The sequence below is a fragment of the Schistocerca cancellata genome, chromosome 1, assembly GCF_023864275.1.
Source record: "Schistocerca cancellata isolate TAMUIC-IGC-003103 chromosome 1, iqSchCanc2.1, whole genome shotgun sequence".
Classification (NCBI taxonomy): Eukaryota; Metazoa; Arthropoda; class Insecta; order Orthoptera; family Acrididae; genus Schistocerca; species Schistocerca cancellata.
In genome coordinates, this window is record NC_064626.1 from 56109975 (window position 1) to 56137724 (window position 27750).

A 27750-nucleotide genomic window follows, 5' to 3' on the forward strand; every position below is an offset into this window, starting at 1 on the left:
ACACACAATGTAATGAATATCTCACAAGTAATGATAACGTTTCTGGAGCATTTAATGTCAATGGATCAACACTGATTTCATCTCCGTTCGGGGCTCGTTACATTTCAGGTAATGTATTTCAGTTGACATGTATCTCCAATGGCTGCAACGATCACCTCTGACACCGTTTTCCAAATTTAGTTATTACCAGATACTGCTAAGAAACATAGGATGACCTGAACTTGTGGTGTTTGGAAATTCTTGACGTCAGTGACAATGGAATTATGAGTAAGGTCAAAAGGCGTGTTGACATAGCGACTTTTCGTGAAAAGTAGGAATCTGAGTTGGAATTCGATTTTGATAGAAATTTTGATTACGTAGTACATGTTCACCGTACTGTCTTTTTCACGTCACAATTCTAATGCCAGCAAGATTTGATGCTGCGTAGCAAAAGGGAGACTTATTTATTTTGAAAGCTTTTCTATTCTTTATGTGAAAAATATTTTATTTCAGCGCCCGGTGAGGTTCTGTTTACCGAAATATTCTACTATTTGCGAGTAAATTCAAAATTGTAAACAAACTGCTGTCAGTATATAACTGGAAGACCCTTCTGGCATTATCTGTTCATAATTTATAACACAAAATCCATATTGTTGTAGCATCCACTGAATATGTCTAACGTGATCGGGAGAAATATGTTACACTGAATAACAGCCATAAAATATAAGCTGCAAATGATGGTTTCTTTCTTAATGCACCAGTTTCTAGCTTTAATTACGTTTCCTTCGAAATTGAGTAAAATTACTTCGGAGCAGGTATTAGCTTGTCTTGACCAGAGCGATACATGTTTCTCCCAACGAAACGCGTTCCAGTATGCTTTAGTTTCACCTAAGAGTTACGGAATTTTTGCAGAATAAATAAATACACCTCACATTGCCGATGGTGTGAATCATACAAGGAGCGATCGTCAAGCAATGCAATATATTTTTTTTCTGAATGCAGGTAGATTCTATTCAGGATTCCAATACAACGTGCTGCTCCTCACACCTTTCGCTACAAAACCGTATTTCTCAACAAAATCTCCGTTCACTGTGACGTCCTTCGCCACCTTGCAGGCCGCATTGGTACCACTCAAAGGTCGACGTTGGAGCCAACGTCTTACTCCATCAGTAACCTGCCCACCATACACACACTGCTTAACGGGAATTGTATCCTTCATTGGACCAAACAGATGGAAGGCGGAGGGTCCGAGATCCGGTGTTTGGTGGGGATGAGGAAGAAGAATCGAATGAAGGTGTGTGTCGGCTTCTCTCGTGCCCGCAACACTTATCTGAGGTCCTGTGTTGTCATAGAGAAGGAAAAGTCAGTTTTGCAATTTTGTGGCAACTGCGTTGCACTGACGCCGTTTCTTCAATATCCTGGGGGTAGCACAGTACAACTGAGAGTTCAACGCTGCACGATGATGGAAAATATCAAACAGTATAGCCCCTTCAAAACCCCAGAAGACTGTCGCCATGACGTTAGTGGCAGAGGGTGCAGTTTTGTTCTTCGGAAGAGAGGTGATGTGGCGCCTCTCGATGGATTGTCCTTTTGTTTCCGGTTCGAAGTGATGAACCCATGTTTCCTCGCCCTTGGCGATGTTCGACAAAAAATTCTAACGCTCGTCCTCGTAACGAGCAAGCAGTTCCGCACAACTAGCCCTTCGTAGGTCTTTGGAAATGGTAATGAAGTCCCATGCTTCTTTACAGAGTGTAAGGGAACGATGCGGGAGACCCGCACCGCCTTACTAGGCATGGTCGTAATGGAGGTGGTTTGCCGTTGCCTTCCTCCGACCGTAATGGGGATGAACGATGATGATGAATACGACACAACAACACCCAGTCATCTCGAGGCAGGAAAAATCCCTGACCCCGCCGGGAATCCAACCCGGGACCACGTGCTCGGGAAGCGAGAACGCTACCGCGAGACCACGAGGGCGGACTCGTAGGTCTTTACGGTCTTCTAATAGGCGACGAGGAACCGGGCGGACTGACACCTTGAAGTTCCCTAAATAGTGGACCAGAGTGTCAGCACTACCAACTGAGACATCGGGTTGTAGAGTGAGGTGTCTGACTGCGGTCGATCGACCATTTCGAGTGAGAATGCCTGCACGCTCCAACATTGCAAGAGAACTACACTACTGGCCATTAAAATTGCTACACCAAGAAGAAATGCAGATGATAAACGGGTATTCATTGGACAAATATATTGTACTAGAACTGACATGTGATCTCATTTTCACGCATTTTGGGTTCATAGATCCTGAGAAATCAGTACCCACAACAACCAGCCCTGGCGGTAATAACGGCCTCGATACGCCTGGGCATAGAGTCGAACAGAGGTTGGATGGCGTGAACAGGTGCAGCTGCCCATGCAGCTTCAACACGTTACCACAGTTCATCAAGAATAGTGACTGGCGTAATGTGACTACATCTGAAGAATGTGCGGGCCAGGGGAGCAGTCGAACATTTTCTGTATCCAGAAAGTCCCGTACGCCTGGTCACCGACCTGCAACATGCCGTCGTGCATTATCCTGCTGAAATGTAGGGTTTCGCAGGGATTGAATGGAGGGTAGAGCCACGGGTCGTAGCTCATCTGAAATGTAACGTCCACTGTTCAAAGTGCCGTCAATGCGAACAAGAGGTGACCGAGACGTGTAACCAATGGCATCCTATTCCACCACGCCGGGTGATACGCCGGTATGGCGATGACGAATACACAATGTGCGTTCACCGAGATGTCGCCAAACACGGATGCGACCATCATGCTGCTGTAAACAGACCCTGGATTCATCCGCAAAAATGACGTTTTGCCATTCGTGCACCCAGGTTCGTCGTTGAGTACACCATCGCATGCGCTCCTGCCTGTGACGCAGCGTCAAGTGTAACACAGCCATGGTCTCCTAGCTGATAGTCCATGCTGCAAACGTCCTCGAACTGTTCATGCAGATTGTTGCTGTCTTGCAAACGTCGCATCTGTTGACTCAGGCATCGAGACGTGGGTGCACGATCCGTTACAGCCATGCGGATAAGATGCCAGTCAGATCGCCTGCTAGTGATTCGAGGCCGTTGGGATCCAGCACGGCGTTTCGTACTACGCTTCTGAACCCACCAAGTCTTCTGCTAACAGTCATTGGATATCGACCAACGCGAGCAGCAGTGTCGCCATACGATAAACCGCCATCGCGATAGGGTACAATCCGACCTTTATGAAAGTCGGAAACGTGATGGTACGAGGCATCACAACAACGTTTCACCAGGCAACGCTGGTCAACTGCTGTTTGTATTTAAGAAACCGGTTGCAAGCTTCCCTCATGTCAGCACGTTGTAGGTGTCGCCACCGGCGCCAACCTTGTGTGAATGCTCTGAAAAGCTAATCATTTGTATATCACAGAATCTTCTTACTGTCGGTTAAATTTCGCGTCTGTAGTACGTCATTTTCATGGTGTAGCAATTTTTAAGGCCAGTAATGTGTGTGAGGCTGGCCAGCACATGGGAGAGGTTGCTTGATCTTGTTGCGATGATGAGAGGCGCCTTGTCCAACAATTCGTCCTGGTTCACTGCCACGTCTCTGTATACGTTCTGCGAGCGCCAATATTGATCTAGTTTTCCGCCAAAAGAAACTCAATGACCCGGCGCTGCTTGCGATACACCCTTCTTACAGACGCCATTTTGAAGGCAAAGTGTAGCACCGCCACGTATCGGAAGTCCATGAAACTACCGGTGCTGAAGCGAGAATATTCCACGATATCCTAAAAGAAATTCCGCATTTTTCAGCGGAAACTGGCCAAGAAAAAAGTGCGTTGACCTACTTATTTAACGCCCCTCGCCTACCCATTGTCAGGGAGAGGTATAACATTAATGAATCTAATAACACTACTCATCACACACAATGTGAACAAAAGTATCCGGACACCTGGCTGAAAATGACTTACAAGTTCGTGGCACACTCCATAGGTAAACTGGAATTCAAGATGGTGTTGGCCCACCCTTAGCCTTCATGATGGCTTGCACTCTCGAAGGCATACGTTGAGTCAGGTGCTGGAAAGTTTCTTGGGGAATGGCAGGCCATTGTTCACGGAGTGCTGCACTGAGAGGTATTGGTATCATTCGGTGAGGTCTGGTACGACGTCATCTTTCCAAAACATCCCAGAGGTGTTCAATAGGATTCAGGTCCGGACTTTGTAGAGGCCAGTCCATTACAGGGATGTTATAATTTTGTAACCACTCCGACACGGACCGTACGTTAGGAATAGGTGCTAGATCGTGTTGAAAGATACAATCGCCATCCCCGAATTATTCTTCAACAGTGGGAAGCGAGACGGTGCTTAAATGATCAATGTAGGCATGTGCTGTAATAGTGCCACGCGAAACAACAAGGGGTGCAAGCCCCTCCATAAAAAACACGACCACACCATAATACCACCGCCTCCGAATTTTACTGTTAGCACTGCACACCGTGCATTCCCCATACCCAAACCGTGCCCTTGGAGCTCCACATTGTGTTCAGCCATTCGTTAGCCGGCCGGGGTTGTTCTAGAGGTTCTGGCGCTGCAGTCCGGAACCGCGGGACTGCTACGGTCGCAGGTTCGAATCCTGCCTCGGGCATTGGCGTGTGTGATGTCCTTAGGTTAGTTAGGTTTAAGTAGTTCTAAGTTCTAGAGGACTTATGACCTAAGATGTTGAGTCCCATAGTGCTCAGAGCCATTTGAATCAGTCATTCGTTACTCCAAACAACTTTTTTCCACTGTTCAATCGTCCTTACACCAGCGTCACGTGTGGCTTATGAGCAGCCGCTCCACCATGAAATCCAAGTTTTCTCTTCCGCCGCGTAACTGTAGTACATACAGTGGGTCCTGATGCAGTTTAGAGTTCCGGTGAGATGCTCTGGATAGATGTCTGCCTGTTACACACTACGACCCTCTCCAACTGTCGGCGGTCTCTGTCAGTCAACAGGCGTGGTCTCCCTGTACGCTATTGTGATGTACGTGTCCCTTCACGTTTCCACGTCGCTATCACGTCGTGAACAGTGGACGTAGGGATGTTTAGGAATGTGTAAATCTCACGTACAGATGTGTGATACAAGTGACACCCAATCACCTGAACACGTTCGAAGTCCGTGAGTTACGCGGAGCGCCCCATTCTGCTCTCTCACGATGTCTAATCGCTACTGAGGTCGCAGATATGGAGTACCTGGCAGTAGGTAGCAGCACAATGCACCTAATATGAAAAACGTATGTTTATGGGGTTGTCCGGATACTTTTGATCACATACTTTACATGCGTTACAGTAAACGTTGTCACGACAGTTACGCCCTGCCTGTGTTTTCTAAATTACGTGCGGCCACTCTGGTAGTGAAACAACTACAGTAAACTGTTAGAACTTCACTAGCAATGTTTCTTACTGATTATTGTTGATTATGGTTCAAATGGCTCAGAGCACTATGGGACAACATCTGAGGTCATCATTCGCCTAGAACGTAGAACTACTTAAACCTAACTAACCAAAGGACATCACACACATCCATGCCCGAGACAGGATTCGAACCTGCGACCGTAGTGGTCACGCGGTTCAAGACTGAAGCGCCTAGAACCGCTAAGCCACAGCGGCCGGCTTGTTAATTACAGACAAGACATGACACGTCGATAACAAATTCGACCTCTGAAGCTCGTAAAAGCTTTGCTGAGGGCTACGCACATGTAGACATATAATCCTCAACTAGTAAACCAATTAAAAATACCAATACATGTGGGAATGTGTCGAACGATAGGAGATATAGCCAAAATATAATTTCAGGTTCGATGAGGTTCCTCGTGGATGTACGTTGTGCGTCACACACGAAGCCGAATACACTTGTTACCATTTCTATGCTGTTTTTCCATCTGTAGCATGACGCACAAACGGCAGTGGCAAGTAATGCCTGTATTTTCAGAATATCAAGAGCTGCAACATGTGTAAAACAACCGTTTGAATACTAATTGCTGACGTAATTAACGTGCTATAGTATTAGATTGTTTATAGCCTCATTATTAACCATAACCCTCCAACGGCCATCTGCAATGCAAATTCGACTGTCGCGAGATGCGATGCAGGGAGAGCTGAATTTACATAACGAACAATAAGTTTATTTAGCCTTTCATTCTGCGGCTGCCACGGTATATCAAACACGACAGAGTTAAATATTGTTACAAACTGTTATTTTCGAGGCTGAATACACAAACTGCCAAGCTAACTGGAGGAAACTTCTCACACGCAAATAAAAATATCAGCTGCCTTCATTCACAAGTGGAGCACTTTATTTGATGATCGAAAGGCTCGGCTATGCGTCGTTTTTCCATCTTTGCTTTTTCGCAGCGATGTGGAAGCCATCTGTGTCATTGTCTTTGGTATCAATGGCTCGTAGCGTGAAAGTTTCGATTTCCTGTGGCAGCCTTCCTTCTCTCCGTGTCGCATAGTTCTAGAACGGTGTCTACAGAGCCACAAGTGGTCAGTTAATCAGTCTTTTAATCAATTACAGATCATCAATTACGAGCATAGTTGATCATTCGTTCTGGATTTTTAAATTTAGCAACGTTTTGGAGTGCACAAGTAAATTAGAATAACTTCAGTTTGATGCACAGACTCATTTTTTTGCTTGAATAATCATTCTATTGAATGGTATGATGCTGTCATATACTGTGCAAGTTATTTTCTTTCGTACATAATTATTCCAGTCAACGAAATTTCTGCAGTGGTAACATCGGTTCCCATCAGATCACTGATGTTAAGCGCTGACGTGCTGGGCTAGCACTTCGATGGGTGACCATCCGGTCTGTCGAGCGCTGCTGGCAAGCGGGGTGCACTCAGCCATTGTGAGGCAAACTGAGGAGCTTCTTGACTAAATAGTAGCAGCTCCGGTCTCGTCAACTGACATACGGCCGGGAGAGCTTAGAGATGACCACATGCCCTTCCATATCCGCATCCGGTGACGGCTGTGGTTTGAGGATGATATGGCGGCCGGTGGCTACCGTTGTATCCCCCAGGGGCTGTGGACGGAGTTTGCGTTTTTACATAACTATTCCCCTCTACCGTCCCTTCCAGCGACAGGTTGACAAGTTAGCTATTCTTCGATGATCTGGGTTCTAGAAGATGTTCAACTATCACTTCACCTGGTAATAGTCTTCCATAGACTTCGTTCCTTCCATTCCGGTTAGCATTTCTTCACTTCGTCAAATTTCAATATTTGCTCAAGATTGACCGAATTTACTTAAATGCCAAGAACGACATTTCAGTTGAACTGGAGAGGATCGTGGTTGTCAAAACACGTTTTGATAATGAATTTATTTATAGACAAAAATGGTTCAAATGGCTCTGAGCACAATGGGACTTACCTTCTGAGGTCATCAGTCCCCTTGAACTTAGAACTACTTAAACCTAACTAACCTAAGGACATCACGCACATCCATGCCCGAGGCAGGATTCGAACCTGCGACCGTAGGGGTCGTGCGGTTCCAGACTGTAGCGCCTAGAACCGCTTGGCCACTCCGGCCCTCGTTTTCAGACACCAACACTACACTTTCAGAGCGAAATCATCGTTTCCGGCTGACATTGTGGTTTCCGCAGTGTTTGAAGAAAACAACGGCATACGTCTCATGATCTGAAGACGGCCGGTGCTGCTCGAAGAGGGTAATTTGATACTGAAATTATTGTTACACTGTTGGAAGATAAAGTACTTTTAAAACAAGTCACTAGAGTGAGTCGCTGTGGCAAGCAAGTATCACAGAAATTAGAACTGGAGGTGGAACATATTTATTGAAGGGCGCGCACACACACACACACACACACACACACGCACACACACACACACGCCCATATACATCATTCATCCTACTACGATGAAACATTGGCGAGATGACGTACGCATGCCCACGAAGGTTTGTGAATTAGTACAACCATTTTACATTAGGTACCAAGCGAGTAGTTTAAACAACGAAACTTTTATGAGTTGTTATCTGCACACCCATAAGAGTTTCTGAATTCGAACGTTCAGTTTACAATAGATTGCGTGCGAGTCGTTTCAAGAAATTAGCGTTTCCATATTCACTGACCTGCGATACGTAAGGACGCAAATAACATTTGCATTATGTGCCACTACCAAACAACGTAGCTCGAAGAAACTTGGATTAAACACAGAAAGAACTACTGCAGTATACTAGAGAAGGTAACTGAAAAAAATACGCAAAGAGGGAACAGAAGTGACGTATTCGAATACCACGATTCATGATCATTCCCTGAACGTTACCAATAGCGTGACACGGCCATTTAAGAGGGTGTTTGATACACGGATGGCGATGCATACTCTGCGACGTGATCCCATACTGGCCACAAGAAGGTTGAGGGCTTCCTGTAGTAGGGCTTTCCATTCCTCAAACATCGTACTGATGGATGTGTTGTAATATGTCTCCCCAACGCAACCAAGATGCGATTGATGGAATTTCAGTTGGGAGAACGAGCAGGTTAGTCTATTCGCCGAATATTCTTTCATTGTAGGAGCACCTTCACCTGCTGTATTCCTTAAAAATTAAGTCGGGGTGGAATGTCCTCCTGAAGATATGCACATGCAGAAGGAGTAAAATGTCACCGCAGTATTGCCGGTGAGTGCGTAGTATCCTGCCCACTATTCTGATACAGGGTGCCTAGGAAGCTATTATCTTGGGTCGCTAAAAATTCAAGCAAATCGCCTTAAGGGAGTTTATTACAGTAAGTTAAATTGGCAGTACTTAACTTTACGTATTCACAAAGCTTTGTCGCAAGCAAATGGTGACAGGCAAATAATCAACGTCCTTCGGTATATACACTTTCAATTAAAGCAAAACAAACAGTTCGTAATTCACTGCTACAGCGTTTGTATGACGGCTCTTCTTCCACTCCGTCCATGGCTCGGCGGTATGGCGCTTATGTTCTCTTCGTTTAGATGCCGCTCCTGACTTGTTGTCGTCTTAGTCAGCGTACTATTGGCTGACGTCGTCTCATATGCCTCTCTGCTCGTCCGTTCTTCATCGTCACGCCGGCGCTTCCCATTACTCCGGAATAGAGTACTCCGTATTCAAAGATTTTTAGGTCAGTGCGCGCATGCAGTATTATGCCTCCCCACACCATAACTCCTGGAGCACCAGAACGATCGTGTTCCTTTTAGTTGAAGAAATGTGTCAAATGTTGGAAACCGTAATGGAACTTGTCGAACTTTTACTACGTTCTGGTGTTGATCAGCCGTCGATAACTATGGTCCTACCAGGCTTAGGCGTTTCCCTGTGCCGCAAACAGTCGGTATTTCTATGATTACTTTACAAGGACATGGTACTGTATATTCCGGTTTTCGTTTCAGGATGTTCGCAGTGATTCGAGCGACATTGCTGCATTGGAAACACCGGTTCCCGTGAGATCACTAAAGTTAAGCGCTTAGCGCTGAGGTGACGTGGCGGCCTGTCGATTCCGTTGGGTCTTCAAGGCCTGCGCTGGCAGGTGTGACCGAGCAGTTCTAGACGCTTCAGTCTGGAACAGCGTGACAGCGTGACTGCTGCGGTCGCAGGTTCGAATCCTGCCTCGGGCATGAATGTGTGTGATGTCATTAGGTCAGTCAGGTTTAAGTATTCTAAGTTCTAGGGGACTGATGACCTCAGATGTCAAGTGCCATAGTGCTCAGAGTCATTTGAGCCATTTCAAGTCCTACTGGGAACGTGTTTGTTTGTTTGTATGTTCGCTTGTCAACACAGATGTAAGCATTGAAGAGTTCTTCCTCTTGCAATGTATGCAGCAGTTGCAGGAACTGACATTGGAAGAGATGGCCGTCATCACAATGTCGCCTGATGTATCCAACTGACTATTTCGCATCGACTCAATGGTGATATCGTCAGGGCGTCAACGACGCAATTTGCGGAATTTGACAACAAACCAGAACCGTGACCCAACTACGTCGCCCGTCTGGAACAGCTTCATAGCGCACAGAATCTCAAGTGATATTAAGCAGCGTCCCATTTACTGGTTTACTATGCTGCTGATGTCTATCTCCTTCTCCAGCAGTCGAGTTCGGAGTTACAATCACATAAACGTCTTTATGGACAGCTTAAAACAAAAGTGATGCAGAACTTTAATTTTCAAACCCATATCGCTCTTGCACGACACTGATTTCCAAGTTTTTTGTTTTAGTGTCAAGGACCTTCCTGAACTGGTAGTTTCAGTACACAAATTCCAAGAGAAAGCAAACACATGCCGACTAATTGGCCAAGGACGTCAGTTTAGCTCATTCGCCTGATGAGTGGCTCAGAATAGATGTTTTGGAACTAAACGGTCCATCATTATCAACGTGCCTCCCGTACGTGCCCAGCTATTACAATCCTGCAGTAAGTACTTCGCGAAAAGCGTAAAGTCTGTGTTAAATCAGCACTTAAGGCAAATACAAAATTAGTGTATATGTTACTGTACAAGTAAGATGATTGATAAATATTAGTATTAACTGGTGAAATCCAAGACTTGGCGTAATGATATGGTAAAAGTTCGAAATTTCTTGTTATATGTGTTACTGTAAAAGTAAGGTAATTAGTAAACCCTAGAAATAAGCGGTGAAGCCTAGATTTACCATCGCGGTCTGTTAGAATTTCTCATTATATGCATAGATTTCGAACTTTTGCCAAGAGACATTGGTAAATATTTCGTGCAGGTTCAGACGAGTTTCATTGCTGTAAATTTCGTGTCCAGATAAGTTTCTTTCTTGGCAACTATGTGTTCTCCGTCAGCTTACCGCTGCGTTAGTTTCAGTCAGTATCGAGCATCGTTCGTACGATCATCTTTGTGATTGATTTTAGTGGTGTTTCTTTTGAAGTTTTGTATCAGAATGAGTGATGTTGTGCGTAACAGATTTTATGAACTTTTAAGTGAATCAGTGAATAAGAAGAAGGAGAAAGAATTTTTATGTAACTGCTGAGCAATAAGTGGAAACGGCAAAAATCTTTTACAGTAAAATAATTTATTCACTACAGACCGGGACGCGGTATGAAGTTCTAACATCGGAGGTGAAGACAAACTCATATCATCGGTGTCTGCTGGAAAATAAGAAACACGTTATTGCCTAAGTTTTGATGACTGTTTAAAGTACTACGTGAGACCGACATTGCTATAGGCCATGGCGGCCGAACACGGATGATTGAGGTACTGTATCGTATGAGTACAGGATTGTGACTGTTGAATCGATCGCTACTTATTTATATGAACCTTATCAGAAAAACCAAAGACATTGAAAAGGAGTGTTGTAATTACACCAATTATACACTACCGGCCATTAAAACTAGTACACGACGAAGAAATGCAGAAGATAAACGGGCATTCATTGGACAAATATATTATACATAAAGTACCCAGAACAACCACCTCTGGCCGTAACAACGGTCTTGATACGCCTGGGCATTGAGTCAAACAGAACTTGGATGGCGTGTACAGGTACAGCGGCCCATGCAGCTTCAACACGATACCACAGTTCATCAACAGTAGCGACTGGCATATTGTGACGAGACAGTTGCTCGGCCACCATTGACCAGACGTTTCCAACTAGTGAGAGATCTGGAGAATGTGCTGGCCAGGTCAGCAGTCGAACATTTTTTGTATCCAGAAAGGCCGATACAGGACCTGCAACATGCGTTAGTGCATTATCCTGCTGAAATGTAGGGTTTCGCAGGGATCGAATGAAGGGTAGAGCCACGGGTAGTAACACATCTGAAATGTAACGTCCACTGTTCAAAGTGCCGTCAATGCGAACAAGAGGTGACCGCGACGTGCAACCAATTGCACCCCATACCATCATGCCGGGTGATACGCCAGTATGGCGATGACGAATACACGCTTCCATTGTGCGTTCACCGCGAAGTCGCCACACACGGATGCGACCATCTTGATGCTGTGAACAGAACCTGGATTGATCAGAAAAAATGACGTTTTGCCATTCGTGCACCCAGGTTCGTCGTTGAGTACACCGTCGCAGGCGCTCCTGTCTGTGATACAGCGACAAGGGTAACCGCAGCCATGGTCTCCGAGCTGATATTCCATGCTGCTGCAAACGTCGTCGAACAGTTCGTGCAGATGGTTGTTGTCTTGCAAACTCCCCAACTGTTGACTCAGGGATCGAGACGTGGCTGCTCGATCCGTTACAGCCATGCGGATAAGATGCCTGTCATCTCGACTGCTAGTGATACAAGCCCGCTTTGACCCAGCACGGCGTTCCGTATTACCCTCCTGAACCCACCGATTCCATATTCTGCTAACAGTCATTGGATCTCGACCAACGCGAGCAGCAATGTCGCGATACGATAAACAGTATTCGCGATAGGCTACAATCTGACCTGTATCAAGGTCGGAAACGTGGTGGTACGCATTCCTCCTTCTTACACGAGGCATCACAACAACGTTTCACAAGGCAACGCCGGTCAACTGCCGTTTGCGTATGAGAAATCGGTTGGAAACTTTCCTCATGTCAGCACGTTGTAGGTGTCGCCACCGGCGACAACCTTGTGTGGATGCTCTGAAAAGCTAACCATTTGCATACCACAGCATCTTCTTCCTGTCGGTTAAATTTCGCGTCTGTAGCACGTCATCTTCGTGGTGTAGCAATTTTAATGGCCTGCGGTGTACACATTGAAATGAATTCCCGATTCTAAATTGACATGCTGGGAAACCAGGCTATAAGTCGAATTTCATAGTTGCGTACCAGGATCATCTGACAAATTTTGTTATCCTCTGCGCTGTAACTTCGAAAGGGCTGATGAAGTAGCATATCATCTTTTGGATTTTTTTAGCACCTTTGGTGCCCCAAGTATCCTTCATTCTGATAATTTTAGAGATTTTCGTAACTAAGTCAACAAAAATTTATTTTGGTTGTGGAATGATATTTAGACAGCCCACAGGAAGCTGAGGCACGGTCACTATCTGCGATCAGTCGAATGAGCAAATCAAAATACCGAAAATGTGTTATCAACTGGGATGGAAACGAATGAAACTTCAGAATCGTCTGAAGTTCTGAGTTTTGTTCAAATGGTTCCAATGGCTCTGAGCACTATGGGACATCCGAGGTCATCAGTCCCATAGACTTAGAACTACTTAAACCTAACTAACCTAAGGACAATTCAAATGGCTCTGAGCACTGTGGGACTTAACATCTGAGGTCATCAGTCCCTAGAACTTACAACTACTTAAACCTAACGAACCTACGGACGTCACACACATCCATTCCCGAGACAGCATTAGTACCAGTGACCGTAACAGCAGCGCGGTTCCAGACTGAAGCGCCGAGAACCGCTCGGCCATAACGGCCGGCTGAGGTTTGTACAAGCAATGAAAAACAAGGCTTATCATGAAGGCGTCAGATGTTTACCATACGAAGCTGTGTTTGTGGTTCCAATGAAAATGGGCACTGCAACCTGAGCTGTTCCGCATTATTTAATAAGGAATATAAACACTGAAGAAGACTTGGAAACAATGATAAACACCACTTCCACTGACTCAAAGAAATCTGAAAATGACGCGCTAGGAATTGATGCCACTGAATCAAGTACAGGAACAGAAGCAAAGGAGGTAGAAAGCGCGGCTGAAGCTGGTGAGGAGGCACCAGAGACACAGGATTTGACAACAGTTATCAACGAGAGACCGGCACCATCTGATGGTTGTAACGAGACGCTGACAACTTCTTTCAATGTTAGTTAAGTGAAACGGATAGGGGAAACTGAGAAACAATGTCTTCAGTTGCAGGCAAAGAAAATGAAAGCCGACTCATGTAACAAAATTCCAAAACCTTCAGTTTGACGGAACTTGAGAACTTAAGCACTGGAGGTATTCGGGGCAAAAATTGAGGCAAAATCTATAAGAGCAATAGTGATAAATACTCAGGATGTCGAATTTTATCAACTTGGTACCAAAGCTGATAAACTGATGTCATTGTACGCTAGGAACCAATTTACATTGTGCAAGGAAAATTATAATAACGTCGAGGTAGCAACAGAAGAAGTTAGTCTATGGGAAGTAGTTGCCAAATAATGTTTCGTTGGAGGACAATGGTTCAAAAAGGGCAATTTCCTCAAAAAAAGTGTTCAGCTAAAAATGCATGTGTAAATCGTCTTCCGTATTATGTAATTCGAAATGCCAGAACAGTCAGCCTTGTAACAAAAATCAACATTCACAAGGTAACATTTTTACAACATTTTTCACTGATGTGGATTGTTGCTCATTATAATCACATTGGAAAGCAAGAATCTTTAAAATACCTAAAATTACAATAAATACAAACTATTTCACGATATTGGTAAGCTGGTTTTTTCAATGAATTCGGTTTCATCTGTTGGTATGGGTACATCCTAAAATTTACCAACGTCTCTTGGTGAAATTTCGAAATCTATGTATATAATAAGAAGCTTCGAACTTTTACCACATCGTTATGATTAGTTTTAGGTTTCTCCAGTTAATTCTAGGATTTACCAATCATCTTACTTTTACAGTAACACATACAGCACGCGCTTTGCAGCCTTGAACACAGATTCGGACTCTGAGGAATCTGTGTCAGACCCGGATGTCATGTAGTTGCAAGTACTGTTACGTATCTCAGACTGATTATTTGCTGTGGCCGATCGGTTCTAGGCGCTTCAGTCCGGAACCGCGCTGCTGCTACGGTCACAGGTTCGAATCCTGCCTCGTGCATGGATGTGTGTGATGTCCTTAGGTTAGTTAGGTTTAAGTAGTTCTAAGTATGGGGGACTGACGACCTCAGTCCCATTGTGCTTAGAGCCATTTGAACCATTTTGAACAAATTATTAACAACGGAAGCTGCCGTCACATTCTAAATAGACAAGGGCTAGTATGCAGCCTTCGTTACTTTAGACACGTACAGATGTCTTGGCTCAGGGTCATTTCAATGTTTTTACAAACAGCTGAAAATTTGACGTGTTGGGACAATTTTGTTCGGCAATCAAATATCATGAAGGTAACATGATGCGTCGCACACTGGTCATCACCACGGTGGGAGCTACAAACGTATTAGGATTGGATCTTCTTAATTCGCTCGGTTTGGAAGTGCAGAATCCTATGAATCGTATGTGCCCTTTTGCACCCGGTACCCATATTCCAGAACTTTTATCCACGTACGTTTCTGTATTTATCATACCGTATTACCGGCCTAAAGAATGTAGCAGCAGACGTTACTTATAAGCCTTCTGCGGATGATCGACTGTCTTATACTTGAGCTGGTGTAACTTCTGCGTTACGATGTCTTCGATATTGGGACGTGTGTTACTATGAATCAACAGCACCCCTTGCTGTAAATGGTTTTCAACAGTCATGCTGCTCCATATACATTCTTCATCTTCCTCTGGTTGTCTACCGATATGTCTCCTTCGGCAGCCAAGTAAGGAGTAATAGCACACTGGTCCTGTTTGGACGTATTTGGTAATAACATAGCCATAGTTCACGCTTCCGTATCTGCCGCGCGCGTGTAGGAAAGACAGGAATGCCTCACTAATACCTTGTCTACATTTTGGTACTCATATACCCGCATCGGCGTCGTGCTACGTTGTATATACGCTGCAGAAACGTCCTAAAATGGAAACTCTTTGATGGTACTTCACAAATGTGCGAATAAGGAAAAAATCAGTAGATTACAGACACTGGAATATTAAGACTATTGGATGCAGAATAAGCAGCGATTTGAAGTGTGGCAAACAACTAGCAGTGTTAGAGGGCGGGCAGAGTGGTAATGTGCTGCGCCGAAATTAAATGTTTCATTATTACAAAGATTTTCTTACACTGAGTTTCAAAACACAATTAAAAAGTACGAAAGCTGATAATATGATATCTTTTGAACATTGTCATAAAATGATCAAAGAGTATTCAGAACATCGATCTGAACATTCAAATTATCTTCTTTGTAAATGAAAACTTGACAGTTTGTTCTGAAATAAGTTACGTTTTAAGAAGGTAAATTTAAAAAAAGAAATTGATGTCCAATTCCATTGGGAACCGTGTGCACCACGACCATATTATTCGCAATTATTTTGGATAAATGGTAGCATCGGTCATAAATATTGAAATCCCTTATTTTACAGGTCGATTTCGGTCACTGTGTGACGATCTTCTGTGCAAACAATTCGGACGTTGTGGGCCCGTACCATAACAACACAACATTTTCCATGAGGTGTACCATGTCCTGTGACAATTGCTTCCAACAAATATTACTGCATATAATAATTTTGAAATACAGCAAAACCTATCTTCTGACTCCATCAGCTGCAGATAATACGGTGAGTGAACTCAGTGCGTGTTGGATCGGCAACTGCTGAGGTCACAAGATTGGTTCATCTGTATTTCAAAATTTTTATATCCAGTAATATTTGTTAGAAGAATTTTTACAGTAAATTTTACACCTCTCGGAAAATGTTGTGTTTTTATGATATGGGCCTACAACTTCCGAATAGTTTGCACTGAAGATGACCACACAGTGACCTAAATCGATCTCTAAAATAAAGGTCTCTAGCTTATCGGGAAATTAGTTTAAAATCGGTAGCAAAATTTGTTTGAAACAGCAGAGCTGAAAGCGGGATAATGAAAACGTGATTATATGGTTAACACTTTAGTATTACGCACAGCGAGCTCCTCCTTGGTTATGCTACTATTTATCGAAAGTATGGAGAAACCTATGTCGCCAACCACAGAGTGGAACTTAAGGCTACAGCACGGAAAACTAATGAACCTCCAATAAATTCACGTAAATCTGAAATATGTTTCCATACAGCCAATCTTTGTTAAGTGCAACTGCAGTTACGTAGAATTTCCCGATTTTATAATTTTTGATAAAAGCCTGAACCAGCACTAATACAAGAGCATACGGGTGCAACTGTGCCAAATTTTATTTCCTCATTTGACCTATAAGTCAGTAACATATTCAGAGAGTAGCTCACAATAACTTACACAGTTTCTAACAAACGTCTGCTTCTTGAAACCCTATCTTAATGTTCATCAGTTGAGTTGGCAACAAACAGAAAATAGTATAATGTTCGGAATTACGTAATTATAATCGACGCAACTAGCAAGTGGGTGAATGAAGTTAACAATCAATCACTCAGCTAATGCAGATGACGTCGTAATCAGCCATTAATAATACGAGAGTCACCCTCTTTGAAGGTGGCCACCATCGTATGAGGTTACAACTTCTTGTAGCTCAGGCTGAATTTGCTAAATTTTGAACCGAGCGAAACAAGTATATAACACATCTCTGTGACATAATGTGATTATTACAAGCAGCTAACCGTATACAGAAACACACAAGGTGTGTGACGTACGAGTTTAAAACGAAATATTTAGTAATTCGTACTTCTGAACGCACAACAGTTCAGTTTGCACCAGAATAACAAATAACGTGACTGGTAGCCAAATAACTGTATGGTTAAGCACTACTGAGAACAATGCAAGTTCCTTCAGTATTTAATGAACCTACCTCAGGTTTCTTATTAATACACAGTAAGTAAACACGGCCCTAGAAACTAGTCCGTCAGTATCAAACAAATTCCCATCGCTTTTTGGTGGATCGCAATATCACGGTACACAGTCCGAATATTACGGTTCCTCCGACCGTAACTACACTGAAGCTCCAAACAAACTGGTATAGGCATGCTTATGCAGATACAGAGTAATGAAAACAGGCCGAACACGGCGTAGCGGTCGGCAACGCCTATATAAGTAAAGAACTGTCCAGCGCAGTTGTTAGATAGGTTACTGCTGCTACAATGGAGGCTTGTCAAGATTTAAGTGAGTCTGGATGTGCTGTAATAGTCGGCGCACAGCATCTTCGAAGTAGCGATGAAGCGGGGATTTCCCCGTACGACCATTTCTCGAGCGTACCGTGAATATTAAAACTCCGGCAAAACATAAAATTTCCGACATCGCTGCGACCAGAAAGGAAATCCTGCACGAACAGGGCCAACAACAACTGAAGAGACTCGTTCAACGTGACAGAAATGCAACTCTTCCACAAATTCCTGCAGATTTCATTGCTGGGCCATCTACAAGGGTCACCGTGTGATTCATTCAACGAAACATCATCGGCGTGGTATTTCGGAGCCGAAGACCTACTCGTGTACCCTTGATGACTGCACGACACAAGGCTTCACGCATCTCCTGGGCCCGTCAACACCGACATTGGACTGTTGATGACTGGGAACGATGTTTCCTGATTGGATGAATTTGGTTTCTAATTGTATCGACCATATGGACGTGTACGGGTATGGAGACGCCATGGCCCATGCATATCAGCACGAGAGTGTTCAAGCTGGGAAAGGCTCTGCAATGGCGTGGGACGTGTGCAGTTGTAGTGACATGGGACCCTTGGTACCGCTAGGGACGACTCTGTAAAGTTACACGTACGTAAGCATCCTGTATGATCACTGATCACTTGCATCATGTCCACTGTGCATTCCGACAAACATGGTCAATTCCAGGCAGGACAATGCGACATCCCACACGCCCATAATTGCCACAGATTGGTTCCAGAAACACTCCTGTGAGTCTAAACACTTCCGCTGGCCACTAAACTCCCCAGACGTGAACATTATTGAGCATATCTGAGATGCTGTTCAGAAGAGATCTCCACCCCCTCGTATGCTTGCGGATTTATGGATAGCCCTGCTGGATTCGTGGTGTCAATTCCCTCCAGCGTGTAACGTCCTTCGGATCTTCGATCTTGGCTAACACTCAGCGTGTCAGATCAATGAGATTGTTCTTTCTTATGTATCGCTATCGACGTTACAAACAGAACATTGGTGAACTGAACTCGCCTCTTGTGCGAGATATTTTCTTCACCAAATGTCGTAATTAAAAAGTTTATAATCGTTGGGTTGTTAGTTGCTATTTAAATATGAATGATAAGTTCAAATTAGTTCCAGCGACACCAAATTACCTATAGACTATCTATAATTAGTCGTAACAGTGTTTCTAATTCCTAACGTCAAGGAGTTTCTATATAAGCGCCGAGCACTTCAGTCAAATAATATCGCAGCACGTTATCTCTATAAATAATATTGTAAAACTTGAATGATAAATGCGTGAATTGACACGATATGCTGGTTTATTACACAATATTAGTCACTTCCTAACAGAGTCGTGAGGAAGAAGCTTCCCTAGGTGTTGGTGGGAATTATAAATTCTATGCTTCGTAACTATACGCAAGTTCCATAGTCATTTAGTTATTACGAATGAAATTGTCTATCTCTGTTCACTTCCTAAGTATTGTTAAATTCAGGTTATCTAATTAAAAGTCACTTCTGTCTAATATATGCAAGTCCTGTAGAGAGGTCTCTGTTGGATTCCTTTCATGTTAATTTCTTAAATATGTTGTCATTTACGCCATTAATTCCTCTTCTAAATTTACTGTGGTGTTTCTGACTATCTGGGAGGAGACTGAGCAGTGCAACTTTTACACATAAACAAGAACGATCTGTCACACTAATACACTTTAAATACAGTTTATATGTGATTCATGTCACACAGTCTCATACGGAACCTACATCCGCTTTCTTTTGTATACTGTATATGATAAGATACTGTCACCACCCTTCCCTTCTGTGAGAGAAGATGAATGAGCAAATGTATTTCTAGTTGCATGCTTGATGGTAGCAGACAAGCCTGTCTGCTAGAGAACAGTAGGACCAGCGTCGGAACAGGTACCTACGCTTTCTAGAAGCAAAGAGGTTTCTATTCTTAGTATGGTCCGGTCCCTTCCCTTGTCATGTTGGTATAGGAAGCTGCCTCCCTGGTCACTTCCATTTGTATTTGTGAGACACCCCTCAGGAGGGACCCACGACAGTCTGTCTGCGGCGAGCATCTGAAGTGGTGAGATCTCCGGCTAAGTGCGGGTCTGCTAAGTCCATAGGACAATGGATTTCTTAAGTTCAGCCCAACTGATAATTTAATCACCTTTATTTCAGGTTTAGCCCTAAAATATCTAATGTTATCTTAAATTGCAACGCAGTGTAATTCGAGTGTGAAGTTCAGAATGTCTTCCGGTAGTTGCTTTGTCATTACTTTGTGAGTAAAGTGGAACCACGTGTTGACCAGTAACTCTAAGATCATCAATCTTAAATGCGAATGTGCATGAGATTATAACGTCTCGTCTAGACAATATGTTTCAATATAGCAACTTTTCTTTATGTTCAACCCACGTGGGATGTACTTTGTGAGACGAGTACCACGTGCTTATACAATTGTTTGACCCATCAGGTTAAGAGTAAGACGATATTAACCAGTTCAAGGTTTTTCTTTTGTAAATTGCGTTTCGATGTAATTTATTTTAACTATCAAAATTATTGTGCAGTTACACTCTTTGTGTAAACCAAGTTGACCACGTGAAGCATGTGGTGTAAACATCAAAATAGCCCTCAGCTATTCTTTTCGGGAAGATTTCACAGAGAGTTAGTATGAATTTAGTATACCAGTGTGTGGTAATTTCATGATGGACAGGATTGCACTCTGAACGTTACTTCTTTGGGTGAAAAGCGAATCGGTTGGCTGTGGTTAATTTCCTCTACCATGTGTAATGTTGTCGCATTAATTTGAGGTGCAAGCGGTGCTGATATACAACTGATATACAAGACCATAAAAGTGGGTTAAAAGCTGTGAGCTATCTGAGGAAGTTAACCTTGGATTACTGCGCAACTGTTTCACCAGGTATCCAGTCTAGCTTATCATCATTGTTCTGTTATAATTTCAGCATATCAAACTTGATTCATAACTGAACTGGTGCCTTATTTAGGATTTTGTAAATGTGAGTTTGTAATCTTACGGAACACATCAAACAGGGAGCCAAGATTGGGAGACTACGTACAACACTGCATTCATAAAATAACACACGAAGAACGTTGAAACATATGCAAGAGGAAATTTACCACAACCAACCGATTCAGTTTTAACCCAAAGAGGTTACGTTCATAGCTCAATCCTGTCCGTCATGAAATTACCACACACTGGTATACTAAATTCATACAAACTCTCTGTGAATTCTTCCCGAAAAGAATAGCTGAGGGCTATTTTGATGCTTATACCACATGCTTCACGTGGTCAACTTGGTTCACACAAAGAGTGTAACTCCACAATAACGCAATTTATAAAAGAAAAACATTGAACTGGTTACTATCGTCTCACTCTTAACCTGATTGGTCAAACAGTTGTATAAGCACGTGGTACTGGTCTCACAAAGTACACCCCACGTGGACTGAACATAAAGAAAAGTTGCTATATTGAAACATATTGTCTAGACGAGACTTTATAATCTCATGCAAATTCGCATTTAAGATTGATCATCTTAGTTAGAGTTACTGATCAACACGTGGTTCCACTTTACTCACAAAGTAATGACAAAGCAACTACCGGAAGATATTCTGAACTGCACACTCGAATTACACTGCGTTGTAATTTAAGATAACATTAGATATTTTAGATCTAAACCTGAAATAAAGGTGATTACATTTTCAGTTAGGCTGAACTTAAGAAATACACTATCCTATGGACTTAGCAGACTTGCACTTAGCTGGAGATCTCACCACTTCAGACGCTCGCCACAGACACACTGCCGTGGGTCCCTCCTGAGGGGTGCCTCACAAATACAAACGGAACTGACTAGAGAGGCAGCTTCCTATACCAACATGACAAGGGAAGGGACCGGACCATACTAAGAATAGAAACCTCTTTGCTTCTGGAAAGCGTAGCTACCTGTTCTGACGTTGGTCCTACTGTTCTCTAGCAGACAGGCTTGTCTGCTACCATCAAACATGCAACTAGAAATACATTTGCTCATTCATCCTCCCCCACAGAAGGGAAGGGGCATGACAGTATCTTCTCGTATACAGTATATAAAAGAAAGCGGATGTAGGTTCCGTATGAGACTGTGTGACATGAATTACATATAAACTGTATTTAAAGTGTAGTGTGTGACAGATCGTTCTTGTTTATGTGTAAAAGCAACACGTTCCACTGCTCAATCACCTCCCAGATAGTCAGAAACACCACAGTAAATTTAGAAGAGGAATTTATGGCGTAAATGACAACATATTTAAGAAATTAACATGAAAGGAATCCAACAGAGACTGTATATGAATTCTAAATAACGTAATATTTGAAGACAAAGTATCGTTTCAGTGCGTCATAGTAGATCGCAATAATGAATTCCGAAAACAAAAACAAAAAAAGAATTTAATTCCGCCTGCATATACGAGCAGTCAAGAGTATGACCTGCTTCGGCTAACTCTCGTAAGATAGTGACAATGGATTGAATTACCCTTAGCCATTACTCATGAATCTCAAAAGTACTCACACGGAGTATTATTTCGGAACTTTGGTTCTACTTTTCGAACTTTAGTTATAATGATTTTGCGATTTACTATGATTTTTAATTTTGAGTTTGATTTTACTGGAACCCTGCCTTTCTTTCGTATGTTAATAAGTTACTAAGTATTAGATTCCTGATTCAATTACTGGTTAATATCCAAATAATAATGTTAACTGGAAATTTCTTTGCTTGTTCATTTTTCATGGAATTAAAACATGTTTTGGAGAAATCTTTGGGAATTTAGGAGCCAACTTTTTATTTTAATTTCTCGTCAGAGGAAGTGGCATTACAAGCGCCACTTCAGATATTAGCCGAGTCCATGCCAGCTCATGTTGCTGCCTGCTCGCGGGGGTCCTACGTGATATTAGTTGTACCAGTTTCTTTGGCTCTGCAGTGTATAACAACATTGTAGCGAAAAGTGCGGAAGTCAGAATCTATGATCACGAGCTCCCGTGACTGGCTTTTCACAGTGCTGAGAATGTGCCACAGTACTGCTGAGAATTCAACTCTGATGTATATTTCAGATTAGCAGCTGATCCGCCCAAATGTCTCTGACTGCGCTGACCGGCGGGGCCCACAACAGCTGATATCCACACTTTACTTGATACACTCACGGCGGGCTGACTTTACCGGCATCTGTAGACACTCTCTACAACCTAGCTGGTCCCTGTCGTTACCAAGGATGCGGCTAAAGAACACCTGTCTGCAGCTGCTACTCTGTGGAGAGAAAACTAAAGACCACTATCAATCAAAGCAAAAAGGCAGCATTGTGCTCCAAAATCGAGCCAAAGATTGCGGACACGCGACTCAGAAGTGAAAACAAGAATACCTCCAGTATTTATAGAAAAAAATCATTTGTGTCCACTGTCAGCAGCTGTAATTATTGTTATTGCAGTAAGAGTTCTGTAGTGAACTACAGTATGTGGAGACATGGATACCGGAAAGGTGCCAAAAACAGCGCTTGCAAGCCTCAGAAATGTTTGCTTTGAGTAAGAAAGGTGACCAGGAAGTCTAAGTACGGAATGTGGAGACGTTAGAAAGATTGAGGATGGGCACTTACTAAGAACAACCAAGTGATGGAAAATAAATTGACTGAGAAATTCGATGAACTCGAAACCCTAAGAAAAGAATAGAATATGGACGAAAGATGGAAGGACGGACAAGAAACCAAGTGAGAAATTGCGCTGAAATAAATTCCTCAAAAACATTAATGAGTTTGTAGTAACATACTGTCAACAACGTTAGAGAACATGACGCTGATGCACATAATATAGGCCCCAATTCAAATACTGCATTTTTATTGCATATGAAAAAAGGAAATATGTTGTCATCCGTACATCAAACCCAATATCCTACAGGTTTTCGTCGATATAAGATTCTACTGAATGCCAAACTAGCAGGTAACAGTGGCTACAACTGAAAACATCTTACACTCGTAACTACCACACGCGTTACGCAAATTTGATTGATCTTGAATGTGTTCCTCAAGGACGTTTTCAACTGTGTCACACCAGACTCGAATACAGTGGCAATTGTTGGCTGATGAAAATTTTCAGAGGAAACCAAAGATCTATACTCTCCAAGGCCCTTATTTTGGTATCTATCTGCCTGTTTATTGTTTCGCGGGCGCATATATATATATATATATATATATATATATATATATATATATATATATATATATATATATATATGTGTGTGTGTGTGTGTGTGTGTGTGTGTGTGTGTGTGTGTGTGTGTGTGTGTTGTTTTGTCATGGAAATTTCTGGACAGTAAGAGACTTTCTGAATGTTTATAGCTGACTGGTAGAACCGAGAATGACTTATGGTTCAGAGAAATGTAGAGAAGAGCTTGATCAAGGCTTTGGAAGTTGATCGTGATTTTACTCTCTAACAGTTGATGGAAATCTTGTAACCTATCTCTGAAGTGGTAAATTTCTAGGTATTGGCTCTGAGATAACGTACAAGAAAGTGAAGCATTTGGAGCTAGAATATTAAGCACAATCGTACTACGTGGGTGGAAGCTTACAGAGGGCAGCAGATGGCTAAGTGCTCTCCAGCAAATTTTATTCTTTATGACTCTGCTGAAGATGTTAAAATATTTAATTTCAATGGACAGAGAAATGAAAACACTCTAAACGGCCACTCAAAGTGCAACATTTGGAGGTTGTCCAGAAATAGATAGGAGAAATTTAATTACTTTTGCTAATGAAAATTAAAAAGATATATATATTTCTGTGAAATGAGGACGCGTCCGCTCAAGTACTACAGAAAATATTTTACGGTTTAATTCACTTAATTTTCATTTATGTCGACTCTGAACTTTTTTTTAACTAGAATTAATAAATTGGCTTTAGAGTAGTTGCCGTTTCCCAAACGCATTCTGTTCCACCGAAGTTTCCGTTTTACGTTCGCAGGGTTAATTAATTTGTGTAATTGCGTGCTGTTTAGGGGAAAGTCAGGTAACTCCATTCTGTAACGCATTCTCTGAAGACAATGCATTATACTCAAAGAATTTTGAACCTATTAATACAGCACTGAATAGACATACATATATATCTCCAACTGACTATAATGAATCAATAACGTGCACATGTATAAAATTGATCGATGTCCACAAGATCATTTTCTCATACTCGTCCATAACGATCGAGAATTTTTCATAACGCAAGCAATTTTAATTTTCAGTTTCTTTTTATTTTTTTAGTATTAGATAATTTCATCGATCGTTGACACTTACTTTGTTCGAGACTTCTTAGACGGTTTTTGCCCGACGATTTTAACATATTTTTTCTCGGAATGAAGCAGTGGCAGTAGATTTCTACTGTGGCGATGTTGCGGATATTCAAGCAGATTTTTACATCCGTAGTGCTGAATTGTTAATATATCTCTCTTTTTCAACCTCAATATTAGGATGATAAATTTATATATATACAATAACAATTGCAGAAGACCTATTCTGAGTACCTATTCGCGTAGGCATGATTTTGTTCTCTATCATATTATTCCAAAAAATTGTTGACATGTATTTTCATGGAAATTCACATTTCCGAAGATATGCCGTATGATTTAGATATTTACAAATTAGTCATTATGACTGTCATCGAAGTTAATTGTCTCGTTATAAAGGTTTTCAGTTCAACGAATCATACTTTTCGAATTTTGTTTCTACATTTGTTGTCGTTTTTCATTAAACAACATCCTCTATTAAATATATCAGATTTTATTCATTGAATTATGAACGACTGGTAAATAATCTTTCAAAAGAGACAGTGGTTGGTTCTGAATCCGTTCTCCGTCGTCAAGTAGTGCGTACTGCATTAAGTGGCCAAGCCAACGTTGTCACAAGTGAAATACGATCTCTGCTGACTGGTTTCAGATACACATTTTTCTTGCTATGCCCAAATGGCTAACTAAAACCTAATTTCCTGCCGCAGTAGCACACATTAGCATTTAACTATTTTTACGAGCACATACACCCAAGTGTTGTTCGATGTGTTTCACTGAGTAGGAAGAACACAAACACTACCGAAGAATTAAAAATTAACGTGCATGAACATTGAAGACAATCCATACTCCGATCCAATTTCACACCCTCGACGAAGTTTTCCATGCGTACTCCGAATCGATTAAACCGAGTAAACAAACAGTTTCTTTCGGATTCCCATGGCTCAATATCTTCCGCATTCTTGTCGTACTCTAAATATCTAATGAAACTAAGCTTCGTACATCAACAGCCCAAGGAAAGTGTCACACCACCTAAATAACTGAAGGATTCAAGGAGAGCAGATAATTAACGAATATGCCTTCTGAAATCAATAAAATGTTACTTTACCGTAAAATAAAAACAGCACAATAACGATAACAATGTCAGTCTCATCGAATGTACACAAAGGGTATTTAACATGGTTATGGTTTCTTCCCGTTCCAATACCGGGTGGAATGTGGGAAGATTGACTGCTTAAACGCCTGTGCAGTAATTAGTCTAAACTTCTCTTCATTGTCACAACGAGGTCTATACATGGAAGGCTGTCCACTATCTCTAGATTCTTATAGTTTGTGCTGGTTGTTCTAGAATCTAGTACCTCACCACTTCCCGCATTTCCGTGACACTCCAGTAAGTTAAACAAAACTGTGAGCGCTCAAGCAGCCTATCTTTGTATGCGTTCCGTATCTCCCATTAATCGCATCTGGAATGCCTCCATCATATATTCTAAGATGGTTTCCACAACTGATTTGATAGTAGTCTCCTTTGTAGACTCACTACGTTTTCACGGTATTCTGCTAACGAACCGAAGTCTGGACCTGGCTTTCCTACTACTGAGCCTGTATCGTTATTCTGGGTCACATCCCAACATATTGTTACACCGAGGTATTTACAAGAGTTAACTGATTCTACGTGAGAATGATTGATAGTGTTGCCACTGGATGCTAACTTCTTAGTTTTGTGGTGTGCAAAATTTTACATTTATGTGCAACTGATCCAAGCTCCGAGTCCTTACACCACTTTGAAATCTTATCAAGGTCTGACTGAATGTTTCTTCAGCAATTTCAGACAGTCGTTCATTATACAGAACTCCACGATCTACGAGAAGTCTGAGATAATTATTAATGAAGTTAGATAGTTCCAGAGAATATTTCAAGTCTCAAACATCAATGATGCTGAAGTGCTATTCCATCATAGATGGAGAGCCTCTGCAATGTTGTTCTAGTACCAGGGGAACATCACGTGGACTGTGGTGTCTACGGTAATTTAGACTGAGGAGGGAGATGTCTTAGGGCAGTCAGCACAGTTGTGCAAAGCCACTGAGCCTGCGTTGAGCAGTGGTTAGTGAATATGCCTAGTGAACAGGAGACCAGCGTACGAATCCCGGCCTTAATACGAACTTTCATTCGTCACTTCAGTCTGCATATACACTGAAGAGCCAAAGAAACTGGTATAGGCGTGCGTATTCCAATACAGAGACACGTAAACAGGCAGAATATGGCGGTGCGGGCGGCAACACCTATATAAAACAACTGGCGCAACTCTTAGATTGGTTACTGCTACTACAATGTCAGGTTATCAAGATTTAAGTGGCTTTGAACGTGGTGTTACAGTCGGCGCAAGAACGATGGAAGACGGCATCTCCAAGGTAGCGATGAAGCGGGGATTTGCCCGTACGATCAATTAACGAAGTGTAACGAGAATATCAGGAATCCGGTAAGACATGAAATCTTCGACATCGCTGCAGCTGGGAAAAGATCCTGCAAGAACTGGACCAACGACGACTGAAGAGAATCGTTCAACGTGACAGAAGTGCTAACCCTTCCGCTAACTACTGCATTAATTTGTGGTAAGTTCCTATGGGAC